Source organism: Neolamprologus multifasciatus, chromosome 17 (assembly GCF_963576455.1).
Source record: "Neolamprologus multifasciatus chromosome 17, fNeoMul1.2, whole genome shotgun sequence".
NCBI classification, from domain to species: domain Eukaryota; kingdom Metazoa; phylum Chordata; class Actinopteri; order Cichliformes; family Cichlidae; genus Neolamprologus; species Neolamprologus multifasciatus.
The window spans coordinates 28,245,221-28,261,041 of NC_140455.1; the positions used below are offsets into that span (position 1 = coordinate 28,245,221).

Sequence of the window (15,821 nt, forward strand, 5' to 3'; positions counted from 1 at the left end):
CAGGCCTGCAGGAGAGATATAACTGGGTGTCATCAGCAAAATAGTAAAAGTGAAGATCAAATTTATTGAAAATGGTACCAAAAGGGAGGATGTATATTATGAAGAGAAGAGGGCCTGAGACTGAACCTTGGGGTACACCAAAAGTGACTGAGAATAGACGAGAGTAGAATGATTTAAGTTGAATAAACTGGGAACAGTCAAGGAGATATGATTGGAACCCGGTTAGGGATGTGTCGGAGATGCCAAGAGAGGAAAGTCTGTTTAGAAGGATGGAGTGAGAGAAAGTGTCAAAGGTTGAAAGATCATTAGTAACTTTAAGTAAAGCAGATGTACTGTGACATGAGCGAAAGCCAGATTGACACCTCTCATAGATATTATTATTAACCAGGTGTGAATGAAGTTGAGCAGTTGTACTGCTGGTGCGCTTAATCAAGTTACAGATGAGTGTAGCAGGAGCAGTAGTGCCAGTTAATTAATGTTATCAGGTAAAGCAGTATGACTTTATAACTTTTCTCTAATTTGTTTTTTCCACCTCACAGGTGGGAAAAACCTGTGAATCATTTCGTTTATTTTTACAGCGTTTTAGATTAAGTCACTTTATCCTTATCAGTGAGGTTACAATGTTGTAAAAGTTTGCACATTAGAATTATTAATATAGTTTGCAGGGGTGAAGGGGGTGGGAGTTGTTTAAACCTATGTTTTCTAATCTGATTTGATTCCACATCTACCTTTGGAATTATTGTTGATACTCTTAAAAATAACTGCTAAAATAACTGCCCAGAGGAGTTGTTAAGATGCACGGCTGAGTGGCAAGACTTGCTTCTTGAAAGACTTTGGTAAAGTAATATCAATACCCAACACCCTAAACAGATGGAAATTCTTTAAAAAACGTGGGCTCTGTATGTAAGTCATATGCTCAACACCTACATCAGACTGAACTAGCAACCACCTCTTTCCTATATGAAGCCAACCAAAAGGCTGCAGATAACAATATTAGAAGCTCAGACAAAAAAGTAAGAGGATGATGCTTTGAATTTGAGCTCTTTTAACCCCAAGTAAAGTTAGGGCCACACCTGAGGCTCTGTCTTCTTCTCTAAGTGTCAACTCCTCCTCTCCCAATTATTTTTCTCTATCCCTCTCTCAGTTTCTCATCCCTCTCTTCTACATCTTCATCTCTTTCTTTCTCTCTATCTCTGTGGGTGCCAACAAGAAGTTACCATAGAGACCAAGATGGGTTTCTACGTTACCATGGAAACTGTGGGCTGCAACAGCAGCGGCAGCAGACTTTCTCTTCCTCTCTCTCTCACACACACACACACACATACAGATGACACTGATCAGTACAGTACTAAGAATATCCACAGCACATAGTTCTAATTACTACTCTTCTATCAGCATTCAAACTTCCTATTGTAAGTCTTTGTGCACTTTGTGCACCAGCAACAGCTCCTGTATGAAATCATGTGATGCAGTGATCATGTGTTATACTTGCCACGTTTTACCTTTTACTTACCACCAGCAGATTGGACTTAGTCTCATATAAAACTTTAGTGTCACTTTACACAGGCCTTTCATCTATAACATTAAACTTAGCCAGTTCGGTATGGATGACCATGAGCACGTCTTTGCCAGTAGAAAGGCAAAAAGCGACCATATTTCAGACCTTTGTCTCAGGTGAAATAAACAATTCAGACTGTCACTCTCGTCCCATGACCTGTTCTTAATGACTTAATGCACTGTTAGTGGAAGGTACAGTTGAGGTCCAAAGTGGACCATGAGTGGGCCAGAACAGATCCTTAAGTGGGCTCACGAGCCATAAGTCTGACACCTGTGATCTACAGAATAATGTAACACAAAATCATTGGATGTTGAATGCCATTTGTTGCATTCTTTGCCAAGATGATCCTACACTGCTTCAATAATGTTGAGGTCCAGCCTCTGGGTAGACAAATCGAAGACTCCTTTCTTATTTTATTTTATTTTATTTTAATTTTAATTTTTTTTTGGGGGGGGGGATGCTTTTCGCATTTCTTAAGGACATGATATTGTTTATCTGCTTTTCAGGGCTGCAACTTTTGCCTCCTATTGTTCAGTTTCCTCAACATTCAACCAAAACATTACTTTGAAACTAGTCAGGTACAAGGCCTGGACTATAAATAAGTGAGAAAACAGTCGATGACTGACCTTCAAAACCTTCAAAAAACTATTGCTCAATATCAATTTAAAAAATTTGAATAAAGTCGGATTCTTTGTAAGCAAAGTTTTCTTTTTCCATCATGTCTTTATTCACATCACATCATCTCTCACAGTTGTAAAGGGCTGCTTGAAAATGTAAAAAATAAATCCTAATCTAAATTACATTTAGATGCCAATTATTTAACATAATTAATCATTAACTTCATAAACAATATGAATTTAATGAAATCAAAAACTTAATTGTGTAGACAGGGAGGCATGCCACTTGGCTTCAGGCTAGACTTAAAAGAGGGTGAACTGTAAACTGTAAAGATCATTATAGTAAATGAGTGGAGCACATAATTCTTTTATCTCAATTACCTTGTTTTCACAATCATTGGAGGCCAAAACTCCATCCTGAGTACCACATCTGACAGTCATAAAGAGGAAACACTCAACTCTCCGTTCCTGAAGTCTGCTCTGCACTAAGGACATCCAGCTATGAGCTTTTCATGGTCACTCTTTTCTTTTTCTCCAAAGCCTACTATTGAGGTTGTATTGAGAAAGGCTCTTAAAGGTAGGTTGGGTTTTGATGGCAGCACATTGGGTTGTAAAGTTTAATATATTGTCAATCATCTATGTCAGCTGCTCTGTTCCATGAGTCAGAAATGGAAAAGTGTCTTTTTCCTGTGCTCACTGCCTGATGAAACAGATCTCCAAGCAGAAATAAACACCAGAAGAAAAGAAAGAAAATTTCAGCATATTCTGCAGTTTTCTGTAATATAAAGGTCAACCTTCAACCTTTAACTTAGTCTAAATTATGCTAGGTTATACTACAAGTTCAACACAGCTTTGAATCCATTCCCTTTAATGTAACTGACTAATTCTGAGCTTTTAGTGAGACACTAGGTTTGGTTTACTGAATATATATGACAGTAAGAGCACGAGTGCTTAGTTCTACATAATTAAAGGCTGACACAAGGGAAGGGGACAAAACAAGATGTAAGGAGGTCTACATAATATGTAATTATGATATCCAGAAGCCTTCAGCTACAGCGTGTGTTCAGCAAACATAGCTTAGCAAATATTATGATTTCATTGGAAAAAAAGGCCAACCAACACTGCTTTGATATATTCAAGCTGTAAGCGGTGGTATCTCTGCCACTTACAGGTGATTGCAATTATTTTAGAGATTTTCCTGGTAACAACTTTATAAATAGTCTATTATTGCACAACTTCAGTATCTTAGTTGTTGAGAGGCCACAGATCTGAACACAGTGGTAACATGCTGCATAAGATATTTAAATCAAGACTAAATTATAAAATTCAGTTCCAGTCTGTGGGACTCTGGCAGGAATTACATCTTGTCTTCATGCATCCAGCTGGAGACAGATGACAAGAAAATGGATCTATACTTATCAAGGGTCATGACCCCTGATCTACAGTTATAGATCAATGATAGATCACACACATACAGTCACTCACACAACAATGGTTGTAGGCCCAAGCTTACAGTAATATGGCTGATGAACTTTTGTCTATGAATGGAAAAATACTAGACTGTCATTGTTTATTTCCTGCAGTATACTGAATATCAAAGTTTACATAAAGACAAAAACTCCAGTTTCTAGGCAACTAGCACCGTAACTACCAAATAAGAAAAGCAAGAGAGAAAAGAAGACAGGAAGAAAATATGAAAGAAAAAAAAGCAAGTAAGAAAAAAAGAAAAAGCATGAAAACAAGAAGGGAAGAAAGAAAGGAAATTGAGACATTTGTATCCATGCAACAAACGTCTTGACACGCAATCTGTCTGTGGAGGTTGATTATCATGAGACTTGTGTGTCTAATGTGATAAAAATGATTCACATTTGTCTTTCCATAACAATTTTTACAAACACAGATGACATGCTGTGTTCTCTCATGCTGGTCCAGGGAGTTTGCACATTTCAGCTGTAGCTTTTTTTAAAAAAGCAACTTTTAGGGGAAGCAATGACATAATACGAAGAAAGAATGCAGAGTGATGAGTATTGTGAAAGGCTGAGATTTATTTCATACTGTTGGTATGTCAGTATATGCAGTCATTTCAGAGTTTGAATACCAGCTGGCTGAGGCATTTCTATGTGGAGTTTACTCTGGATTCCTCTCACTGTCAAAGACATGCATGTTACATTAACTGGGGTACTAAATTGGACGGATAGTTTGAAATAATCTTTATTTACTTCATACCACTTTATACATCAATCTATTAACTGTATGAAACAAGCTACTTTTTGCTCCTGGCCCTTTAAACCACCTTTCTTCTTATCAGTTGCTCTTTCTGTTCAAAAGTACAGACATTCTTCACATAACTAGAAGTACATTCTACCAGGTACTTTGTGCAAAACAAAAGACCTGTATGGCATATTAATATAATAATAAAATAATATGAACACAAACTTTAATTCAACCGAAATTAATCTAATCATTGTCATCAGCTTAAATTCAAACTGATGTCCGCTACCCTTGATGTAACCTGAGACTGACCATGAACACCACAGCTCCTCTGCACCAGTCCAACATAGTGCATTACAATGAACTTAACCGCAGTGCTGCAAACTCACCAGTGTAGCCTGCGCTAAAATGTGAAGTTCTCTCTCAATCTTTTCTCTCCCTGTGAAATAGAGCAGCTGTAGTTGTATTAAGCAGACATTTGAGCTGTTAGAAACATCCCCTTTGAAATGACTTACTACTTAAAAACAGTTACTCTTTTTATGCTCGCTCCTTTTTTTATAAAGCTGATCTACTCCAACCACAGCCTATGGACCTTGAATAGTGTCATGCCACTGGCTGATGTACAAATCATATGTTTTTTCACCTTTTTCATCTCCTTGTGTGTGATGGACACTGGTGATGATACCAAAAGGATTGTTTTCTATATGTTATTAGTTTTCCATTTAGGCTCATGTTTATGTGTAATAATTACTTCCCCTTAAATGCGTTATACCTCTGGAGACAACTGTACTGTGCTAAGAATATGATCTTTGACATGAGAATAAGAGAAGAAAAAACTACCTGAAACTGAGTTTTTAGAGCTTCTTGCTCACTGGGATTACATGTATACAGGCCTCTTAATTTAATACTGTGACCAAACTCAATATGAATGTACACAATGTAGGGCTGGGCGATATGACCCAAAATTCATATCTCGATATTTTTTAGCTGGGTGGTGATATAAGATATATATCTCAATATTTTTTAAAGCCATAAGTTAAGAACAAAAAGAGAGTTCTTAGTCACACTGTGTCCCAGATGTCACACAGGCATTTTTATTTACATACAGCATAGATTTAGATGAAGAAATTACTCAAAAATAAATTATCAGCATTTATTAAATAATCATGCTCCATAAATAAAAGAAAACAATGTTGTTTTTGTGCATAACAAAAAGCTCATAATTGTGCAGTCAAAATGTAAACTAACAGACGCTGAGCATAATAACAAAGACAGATTTCACAGCTGCTCTGTTCCCAACTTCTACTGCGTGACTGACAGCCTTGAGTTTGAAATCCTCTTTGTAACCATGTCTCTTAACAGGTGCCATTTATGGCCCTTATACACACACAATACGGTAATATTACGTTGAAGCACAGTACGTATCACTCCGTGAGGCTCCAGACTACGGTAGCCGTAATGCTCCGACAATCTATCAAGCGCTGCATCTCCGTAGCTTACTAAAGTCGTACTAAAACATTTTTTGACAGATTGCTGAGCGCCGTGTACCACCTAAAATCGGTTCGCGGTCAGTAAGCACAACCAGAATTCATGTTATACGTTATACGTTGTTATACGTTGTTATACGTTGTATAACAACGTATAACAATATCCTCTGTTTTTCTGAGGTAGTTCATTCTTAATTTATAAACTGATCTCACTTTTACACACTACACACAGAGAGATTAAATATGTCAATAAACCACATCCCAGCTGAAATTTCTTTTGGAAACCAGACAGCAAGTAGCATCAAGTTCTTATTCCTCTAAATAAATAATTTATTCATTCAATTATGCTCTTAAGCTGTCTCTCTTCCTTTGAGTTGAAATGTTGGCAGCCTATCCCAGAATGCATCTGGAAGAAGCTTGAGAAATAACTTAACACACAAGTAGTCTTACATCCATAAAGCCATAAAGCCAAGCAAAAGTCAAACTAACCTTTGACAGAGACAAAACATTTAAAGTCATCTTCAAATATAGACCGAAGAGCAGAAAACCAGAGACGGGAAAATGTTTAGAAGGCTATCAAAGTAAGCAGAGAACTGAAAAAGAACCCAAGTAATTGGTCTAAAAATAAAAGAACACCGGGGCATAAATCATGTAATATAGACAGCCAGTGTGTGTGTGTGACTTAGAAAGTGTTGATAAATGTGTGTACACTAGTTGATGTCTGGGAGGAGGTAACTGGTACCCTTGAGAGATGAGAAGGAGAGAAAGAAAGCTGGAGATTGCAGAAAGAAAAAGAAAGATACTGTACATAATAGGAAGAAAATAAAAAAAAACACCAGATGAAAGGTTGGAGAAGCGAGTCTTCCTGGTTTTTTCCACTACCTCCTTTCCAGCTTACACACTCTCTTTCCTTTCTCCCGATCAATTGAAACATGCTACCCCTCTACTTCTGCATTCCGTTGAGTGTGTTGTGCCTGACTTATCACGACTTCGCCTGCGTCCTGCCTCACCACGCAGGGAGACAGATGCTGCACACAGACACACATACACACATAAAAGTCACAGTCCTGGGTTTGGAGTTCACGTTCACACCCTCCAACGCACGTATACGCTCACAATACACACAGATTTGTGCGTGCAAGGGGACACACATGCAAAGGTACAAATGAAGACAAAGTGAAATGAGACGCGGGATCACTGTAGTGCATCAAGATCAGAGTAGCTGCTTGCTAAACTGGCAGGAAGAGATAGATTACTATACTCTATAACTCATTGCATGACTCATGGTACAGAATGAGTGTGTGTGTGTGTGCATGCATGTGAGTCATCTAATATGCCTCTTGGGCTGATCATGCTGCTGTGACTTCTAAGGAACACGGAGAGACTGAAAGGTGGTATAGAATGACAAGACCTCACCACAGCATATATTGATGTAGAATATTAAAAATAGCATCATTATTCGTCAATCTCTTACAAATGTCGGCCGATTATAGTTGCACTTCACTTCTGTCTTATGCAGTGTTGGGTAAGTTACTTTAAAATAGTAACTTAGTTACATTACTAGTTACTTCTATCAAAAGTAACTCAGTTACTTCAAGTTACTCGTTACTTTCAAAGTAACTAGTTACTAGGGAAAGTAACTTTGGTTTTACTCAGAATTCTCTTGTTAATGTGTTGCTTCCATAACTTTGCCAGTCTTCTAGCTTGCTTACTTGCCACAAGTGCACTGTGCCACCTACCAATAGAAAGGAAAAGATAATGTGCATATTTGCACGAGAGAAATCCCACGCCTGGACCGTCATTGACTGCTGCCATGATTCTAGCCTACGTCACAGCGTCATGTGCGCCTTTTACATCCAACACAAAAACTGCAGTCGTGATGCTTTGATTGTACTCAACTTACTGTACTGTAACTCGGAAATTCTGCCTTCTGAATAGGAAGATGTAGGTAACACCAGACTGCAGATGAGCTGCATACAGGGCTGGACGGGGACAAAAAATCGGCCCGGGCATTTTGACTAGAGACTGGCCCACCATTATAGGAAAAATCATAAAGCCTTTGAATGAAAACAAACGCTGTTGTGACAGTGATGTTCACTGTTTTGATGGTATATATGCATCAATCGTTTGTTGTAAGATTGAGATAATTATTTTTTAAAAACTAGACATTTTAAATGAGAATAAGAAAGAAAAGTATTTCTTTGTGCCCCCCTCTCCCTGTTAATGCCCTACCTGGCCCCCCTGGCAAAACTTTGCTAGATCCGCACCTGCACAGTTACCAGCTGTCAACTACCTAAAAAGGATCCTGGGGTTATCTGTCTCTCAGAAACAGTTCATAACTTCCCTTCAACTCATTTATGTCACCTAAAAGGTAAACCTGTTTCTCCATCACCTGTTCAGCTCTGATGATTCAGTAAGGACATCTCCTGGTTTCATCTTCATGTTTCCCTCTCACCAGATCACCAAACCGACATCATGACCAGCAGCTTTTTTGCAGCTGTGGCTCCAGAAAACCTCAGCTGATACTAGAAATTAATATTAAATAAATTCTAACAACAGCTGATCAAGCTTAAACGTGCTGCTGTTGTTTAACGCGACATCGGCTGGTTTCCTCTTTCTGGCGCAAAGTGGGCGATAAACAAACAAGAGAGCCGATCAGCTGATCATTGATCAGTTTTCATGATTGAAGTAGAAACGGGAGAGGGAGGGGGGAGAATGAAAGAAGAAGAGGCAGCTGTGCAGCAAAGACAGAATAACTCCAGCTTTGTGTCTTTTTCATTGTAGCTGAATTACGGGACAAACTGTTCCTTTTCGCCTCAATAAGAAACGCGTAATATTTTCTCTGAATACCAGACGGGACGGTTGGCAACTCTAATAACTTATGAACAAAATAAGGTTCAACATCATTAACTTCATAGCACCCACCCAGCTGTATAGAAACTCCGTCATGCTAGCTAGTACGCAGTATGGAAAAAGTCAGAATAACGAAAATAAACTGCACCTAAACTTGGTTTATATCTGACCCAGATAGACTGCAGGTCACAACTTCTTACCTGAAGTTCAGTTCACACTTGGACCGGCGGCCGCCTCGGGTCTCTTTTCCTTCTGCGTCCCCTTTCCCTCATCCACCTGCTGGCCTCCACCACTTGCCAATGTTACAGAATCTGTGGTGGAAGCGCCGCGATAGCCACCACACGAAGTAACGAGTAACGACCCTATCTAAATCCCAGTAACGACTAACGCGTTCCTGATTTTGGCATAATAACTAGTTACCGTGCTCGTTACCACAATAATAACGTAGTTACTGTAACGCGTTACTTAATAACGCGTTAGTCCCAACACTGGTCTTATGTGAACATGACACTTTTGTGCACACATCTACAGGAATACGAGTGCTACAGTAAAGTTAAGTCTACAGTAAAAAAAACTAATAAACTGAGAACACAGGAAATCAAAGTAACTCTTAAACATCTCGGACTGCCAGCTGGAATCTGGAAGCCTGACGTCACTAGCCTTGTCTGGGCCTAAACTCCGCTGCAGGTCCATATATCAAACGATCACTATGGCATTACTGAGAGTTGAAAAACTGTCTTTCATCTTTAATAAAATGATCAGCGTTCTGCTCTACCAGGTGTAACAATTGAGTTTAACATCCAGGCATCCATGAAAATGGAATTTATGACATTTAACGGAGTTAGAAGTTAACAGGAAGTTAGCTCGCTAGCTTCTATCTAAATACAATATAGCATGTCCTGACTGCGGGGTTTTGGAAACAAATTAAAACGTAAAGCTCTGTTATCACTTCCAACATAAATGAAGACAGAAAACTAAACAGCAGTGACGTTTGTAGGGTTACTGAAGTTTGGCTAGCTGGTATATAATGATGTGCTACGTGACCGCTAGCGACACAGCTATGTTAGCATAATATAAACAAGCTAACCTTTTTCCCACTTGATAAAAGTTAATGTGAGTGTTCTTGGTGGTCAGGAACAAATGTAATCGCATGACAGGATGCTGTAAACGGACCAAACTTCAGCCAGGAGAACAACTGAGATAATCCATCCAATACGAGGTTAGTCATTCATATACCGCTGCATGGGCTGGGCTGTAGTTACATCTTAAGGTTTTAAAAACTGAGCTTAAATAAATGATTAGCGGTAATAAAAGCCGAGGGAGGTCAACAGTGATCACTGACTGTTTAAAGAGCTTTTTGAGATTAAATAGAAGAAAATACAAAACATTAAACATGTTAACAACACAAAAGCCATATTAAACGCAGACTACTTTAGGCCCGGAAGTAGGATCCGTCACGTCATCACTTAACGACCGGATTAATGGGGGCTTTAAATACGCCAGTATGTGCAGTATGGGCTTGGTTTGTCACCCCAAACCCCCTTTCTGTTCATATCCACCTTTACATCATTTTGTCTTTTTTTAGATTCTTCTCAAATCTCAATCAGTTGTCCTGTCTTCACAATAAGACGGTGTAGAATGAAAATGGCTGAAGCAACAGACAAATCACTTAAAGAAAGAAAGAGGACGTCGCTGGCGTCGTTCTCCTCCTGGCATCAACTGAACTGAGCAATCAGAAAAAAAGACTACCCTGAAAAACCAACGATTAGAATTCTTAAAAAGAATATCAAAACTACTCAAACTATCCAAAACTATAACACAAGATTTGCGATGACAAACCCAATTTTAACTATTAGTCACAATGTCGCCAGCATAGGACGGCATTAACCACACGCACATGTGGCGATGATTTGGGATATGCGCTGTATGTGATGGAGGACTGAGTTTTGCCTTCTAGTTCTTTGCCAACTGAGATCAAACATGTGCCCGCTGATGTGCTGACATAAGTTTTCCTCAGATATGATCCAGGATGGACCGGCAACCGTGAAAATGCCGTTCAGTGAAGCTGTGATACTTTTTAATCTTTAAATGATGGACAGAATTTTTTAAAACAGAAATAAATCCAACTCCTCAGGTTTACACAGAGTGTGATGCTTATGCATTTGCAAGGCGAATAATGAATATTTTAACATATTTTATATTTTACTTTCAGTATTGGTAGTAGTCAGTACTGTGCCTTTAATACCTTTTGGGTTCTAGCTCACTGTATGAACGAGTGACCATAAAAGAAGAAATATTGGTGGCTGCCAGCACTAACCCCCAGCCCCCTACATTAACTTGTTCTCAAGTTATTGCATGCTCAAGATTTTCAGAAAGCTTTACCTCTGACCTTGAGGTCAAGGTCACTGTGATTCAAATTCATCTGTTGCTCACACTTGCTGGTGATCAGTTAAACAATTAGCAGGCCTGGCTGCTACTTATATTCTTACCACAGATGGAAGCAGTAAGGGTGTACTTCGTTTTTAACATACAGCTTCATACATACAGTTTTGTTAAATGAATAATGGAGCGGTATAATGTATCATGTTTTTGGGCATCTAAGTCTGTATTGGAATAGTTTTAAGATCTCACAATTCTTTATTGTGTTTTGACATTTAAAACATTTACTTTCTTTTTACCATGACTCTATACTATTCCCCAGCCAACTTACCTGTACTTGCATCTACCTATTTGCTAGTGTGTCCACCTACTGAATTGAACTTGACTTGCATAAAAACAGAGCAGGATGGATTTTTGCAGCAATGACCAGCTACAGCCAAATGACTGCTGTCCTCGCTTCAGAAATTTAGGCAATATTTAAGATAAAAAGTAGGTATTGATAACTCCCCTCTAAATGTTTCAGGTCTGAAGCATTCCAGATTACATGTTTATTCAGTCACACATTTTATATTTTGCTTTATAGTCACTAAACGCCACTTTATTTCCTGCTTTTTCATTTCCTATTGATATTCACACTGAGTGCCAGCGCACTACACTGTGCCACAACAAAACTGTTTCCCCTCTTGCTGAATAAAAGAAAAAAATCCTAGAGGAAACACTGTTCTGTCCATGTTGATTTGCTCCTATCAGAAGCAAGCACACCACTCTATCTCCCCGCAGAGGGCTCGAGCAGCCCTGCCTGGGAATGTATGTGCGCTTGTTTGCATTTTTGTTAGAATTGCTCCATCATTCCTCCGCTGGTTAATGTTCAGTGGAGCGAGACCAGAGCACAACACGGAGATACAATGGGAAAACACTGACATGTGTGGTTTGGCTGTGTGTGCGTGTGTGTGTGTGTGAAAAAGAATAAATAACACTTAGGTGCGCATCTCACACAGCTATAAAAGCACTGCAACGGATATGTCAATTATTTCGAATGGCACCTGGAATCAATAACAATTCCTCTCAGTAAACTACACATGGTTTCATTACAGGGTCATTAAGTGCACTTAAACATGCCATTTAAAGCAAGTCATATGGGGTCATGCTTTCATGTGCCATTAGGTGCTGGGAAGTTATCACCATGTTTGCACCACTTGATTGCTGTGGAAAGAGATGTGTACTATATTTCAGGAGCTAAAGCTCATAAGCAAGGTGCGACAGAACTAGAGAAGAGAATTTACAGAAGCAAAACTTAAATCCAGGGGTAAAAGATGAACAGACACACTGGAAATTTGTATTTTTTTAATCACCTTCCTGCTTTTTTTCTAATTATCTTCATATTGCAAATTTGGATTTCCTTTCATATAAACTGTGTCTGTTTCACTTGTATTTTACTGAAGTAAACTAATAAACTCAGCTGCACAGCGGTTAAGTGGTTAGCATCACTGTCTCATGGCTAATGCCAAAGAAGTTCTGCGTTGTCTTGGTGAAGTCCTTCCAATGATTACATGCGGACGCTCTTCTTTTTAAACTTACTAGGCTAATCAGGGATTCAGATTTAGCCACTGATGTGAATGTAAGCACGAGCCTTTGTCTGTCTCTGGGTCACAGGGATGACTAAGTCATCACGGCGAACCAAGCTAGATAAGATGCTCTAAAAATATAGGTAGAAGTATGGATAAATAATATAATTCTGATTGTTTCCACACACAAAAAATCATTTTCATAAAATCATTTTTCTCACAGAAAAAAAACTTGGAATAATTAGTCCCTCTCCTGCAATATCTTTAAACTTTCATAATATCTTAGTATCCTAATAGTGCACTTAACTCTCACGCTACAGGCTAGCTTGTGGTTCCTAAAGTTTCTAAAGCTGCGTGCCAGCTGATTGCTTGTGGACATTCCAGATTCCAGTTGCCTAGGTGACCCTCGAATGTTTTGTTTAGCATTATTGTTCTCATTTGTTGTCTCTTCAGTCGCTCGCCTGAAAGTTTTGTGCTAGTCCTGCCCACGATGCATCGCCAGCAGTCATTTCACTCGTAGTCACCTGAAGTTGTGAAATATCATTCCCTTTCTGTGGTATTGGATCACCACATCACTGCAAACCGCTTACAGTGTGTATGCAGCTTAAAGGTAAAATTGGAGGTCCCTCTCCTTGTCGCTCCAGACACTAGATGCTTTTTAAGGTTAGACTTAACTTTCCTTTTTTTCAAAGCTTACAGTTAGAGCCGGGTCCTGCGGTGGGACTTTCTGTGATACACTGAATACTTCTTCTCCTCTCACCTTTTTCACTCTCCAGGTGTTTTGTATACAACTGCTGCCCATAACTAACTTTCGCTGTCGCTTTCTCATAGTTTGTCTCACTATGCTCTCCTTTTTCTTCTTCTAACCATTTGACACTTCCTTTTAAAAGGGAGTTTTTCCTTCCTACTGTTGCCTGGTGCTTTCATTCTAATATTGTAGAGTCTTCACAGTACAGTGCAAAGACAGGACAAAGACAGACAGTGTTGTGGTTTAGCACGATATCTACCTAAAGACAGGTAAACAGATTAAAAAACACCAGGAGAAAAAAGAAAACTTGAAAATCTTTTCTGGGACTTATGAGGCCATAATTCATCTGAAGCAGAAGAATTTCTAATGGAGACTGTAAGGGGATTATATTAAAATCATAAATTAAACTTGAAAATTAAAATATGTTTTTATATATATATAAATGTGCTGTTTGGTCAAAAAAAAAATCCAATGAAAGTGAAATAATACATTTTGCTATTTCATTTTCACATACTTGTAAGTGATGTATTATAATATAACATGGAAGAGAAAAGCTTTTTAACACTTCATTTTCAAAGTATGTATTGTGTATGTAATCTGGACAAAATTACATACATACATATATATATATATATATATATATATATATATATATATATATATATATATGTATGTATATATTTTTAAAAACGCACACAGTGTCCTTTAAAAGAAATCAATGGAACTACAGTGACTTTAAGTGATCAACCTAATCTGTGTTGATGAAATATTAAAATATTATTTAAAAGACGAAAGCTTGTTTAGCTCTCTTACTTGGTGCCATAGCAATGTCACCATGACACCCAAACAGGATTAGCTGCTAACACCCACTCCCCTGCTGTTACCATAGTAGCACTGCAGAAACTGCGACCCACAAGCTATAAAAAGCCAAATTAAACTTCAAAAAGCAAAGAATCTAACAGAAAAAGAAAGCAATTAAAGGGGTAACAACTTATCTTTTGTGGGTATTTAACTTGTTTGATTTGACCGAAGCACATTTTAGCCGACAGGTCAAAAAGAGAAAGAGCAGTACATGAAAGATGGAGGGAAAAGCTGTGGAGGACTATTAAAATGGCTAACGGGGTTATTATGAGGATGAACCAGAACAAAATCCATTTTTCTCTTTCCTCCTTCACTGTTGAAACGTCAGAGGACCTGTCTTCACCTTGTCTCCTTTCAGCCTCTGCCCGTCTTCCTATCACCTCTCCTTTCTGACTGTGAAATTCAACCTTCACTTTTTTTTGCCAAACCAAGAGAAACACCTGATTTTGGACACTGCCTCTCTCTGCGTTCTCGTTGTCATTGTTAGAGAAGCAATAACCAACAATTATTAATACATATGTTTTTAAATATGAATAATTTCTGGTTCTTTTTCAAATAGATTACGAGCACTGACAATTCTGGTAGAGTTAGTGATACGACCGCATAACCGCAGATCTATTTCACAAGTTATCAAAATTTGTTAGTGTAAGGCCATGAAGCAAAAGTAAGGCTTTACAAAAGAGCGTGGAAACACTACTTTTTAAATATTTTTTTTTAAAGAGAGAGTATAGACTCTTTTCTGAAATTTCCACTGATATGGGCATTCACTTATAATCATGGCAGGAAAGGGAATGAAGGCTGAAGGTATAGCCAGCAGGTCTGAGAGTCAGCTGGAGTTAAAGAAGAGTGGAAATGTGACCAAAACACAGACAAGCATGGACAGGTAAGAGTGTGAGAGAGTAAAAGAGACACTAGGTATAGATACAAGTTTGTGTGTAAAAAAAAAATGCTAGCTCGTAGTAGCTCGTAGAACCACCTTTACCAACAGTAACTTGAACCAACGATTTTGATTATGGAGGAATATTGGCCCTCTCTTCTTAACAGTGTTGTTTTAGTCCACTGACTGCTCTCCTTACAGTTTGACTGGGTCTTTGCAGTACCACCACACTTTTTTTCAGTCATTTTGTTGCAAGTTTTTTGATATGTTTGGGATTATTTTCCTCTTATATGCTTTAGCTCTTGGACAGCTTTGACTCTAGAATACTTTGGTATCAAGGGAATATCTTTGTTGCCTCAATGACTGCAAGGTAGCTTGGTCCCATTGCTGTAGGACAAACCTCATACATCACCCCTCCACCATTGTGCTTGTCAGTTAGTGTGAGGTGTTTTGTGCTGCATTTGGTTTTCACCTAGCATGGCCAAACATCTCCACTGTGGTCTCAGCTGTTCTTGTAGATTGTTCAGATGCAATTCTTTCTTTTAGCAACCTTTCCACACAAGCCATACTTGTTTACCGTGATATCAACTTCAACATTTAGCATGCTAACAGACTTGCAGAGTCTGGCAAGTAACTCTAGGGGTTTTTTGCAGTGTCTTTGAACA

The 15,821-nt window shown here is 38.5% G+C and overlaps 1 protein-coding gene and 1 long non-coding RNA gene across 4 annotated transcripts in view; both read right to left on the reverse strand.

Annotated features, from left to right (window-relative positions):
• Positions 1 to 15,821, reverse strand: part of cacna1c (calcium channel, voltage-dependent, L type, alpha 1C subunit) — a 222,779-nt gene that overhangs the window by 84,884 nt on the left and 122,074 nt on the right. The gene's annotated exons all lie outside the window — the stretch shown is intronic.
• Positions 2,020 to 12,976, reverse strand: LOC146499561 (uncharacterized). The gene is made up of 2 exons (XR_014870194.1): positions 8,945 to 12,976; positions 2,020 to 8,823 (listed from the first exon to the last, which is right to left on the reverse strand). It is a non-coding gene; the product is annotated as an uncharacterized LOC146499561 (long non-coding RNA).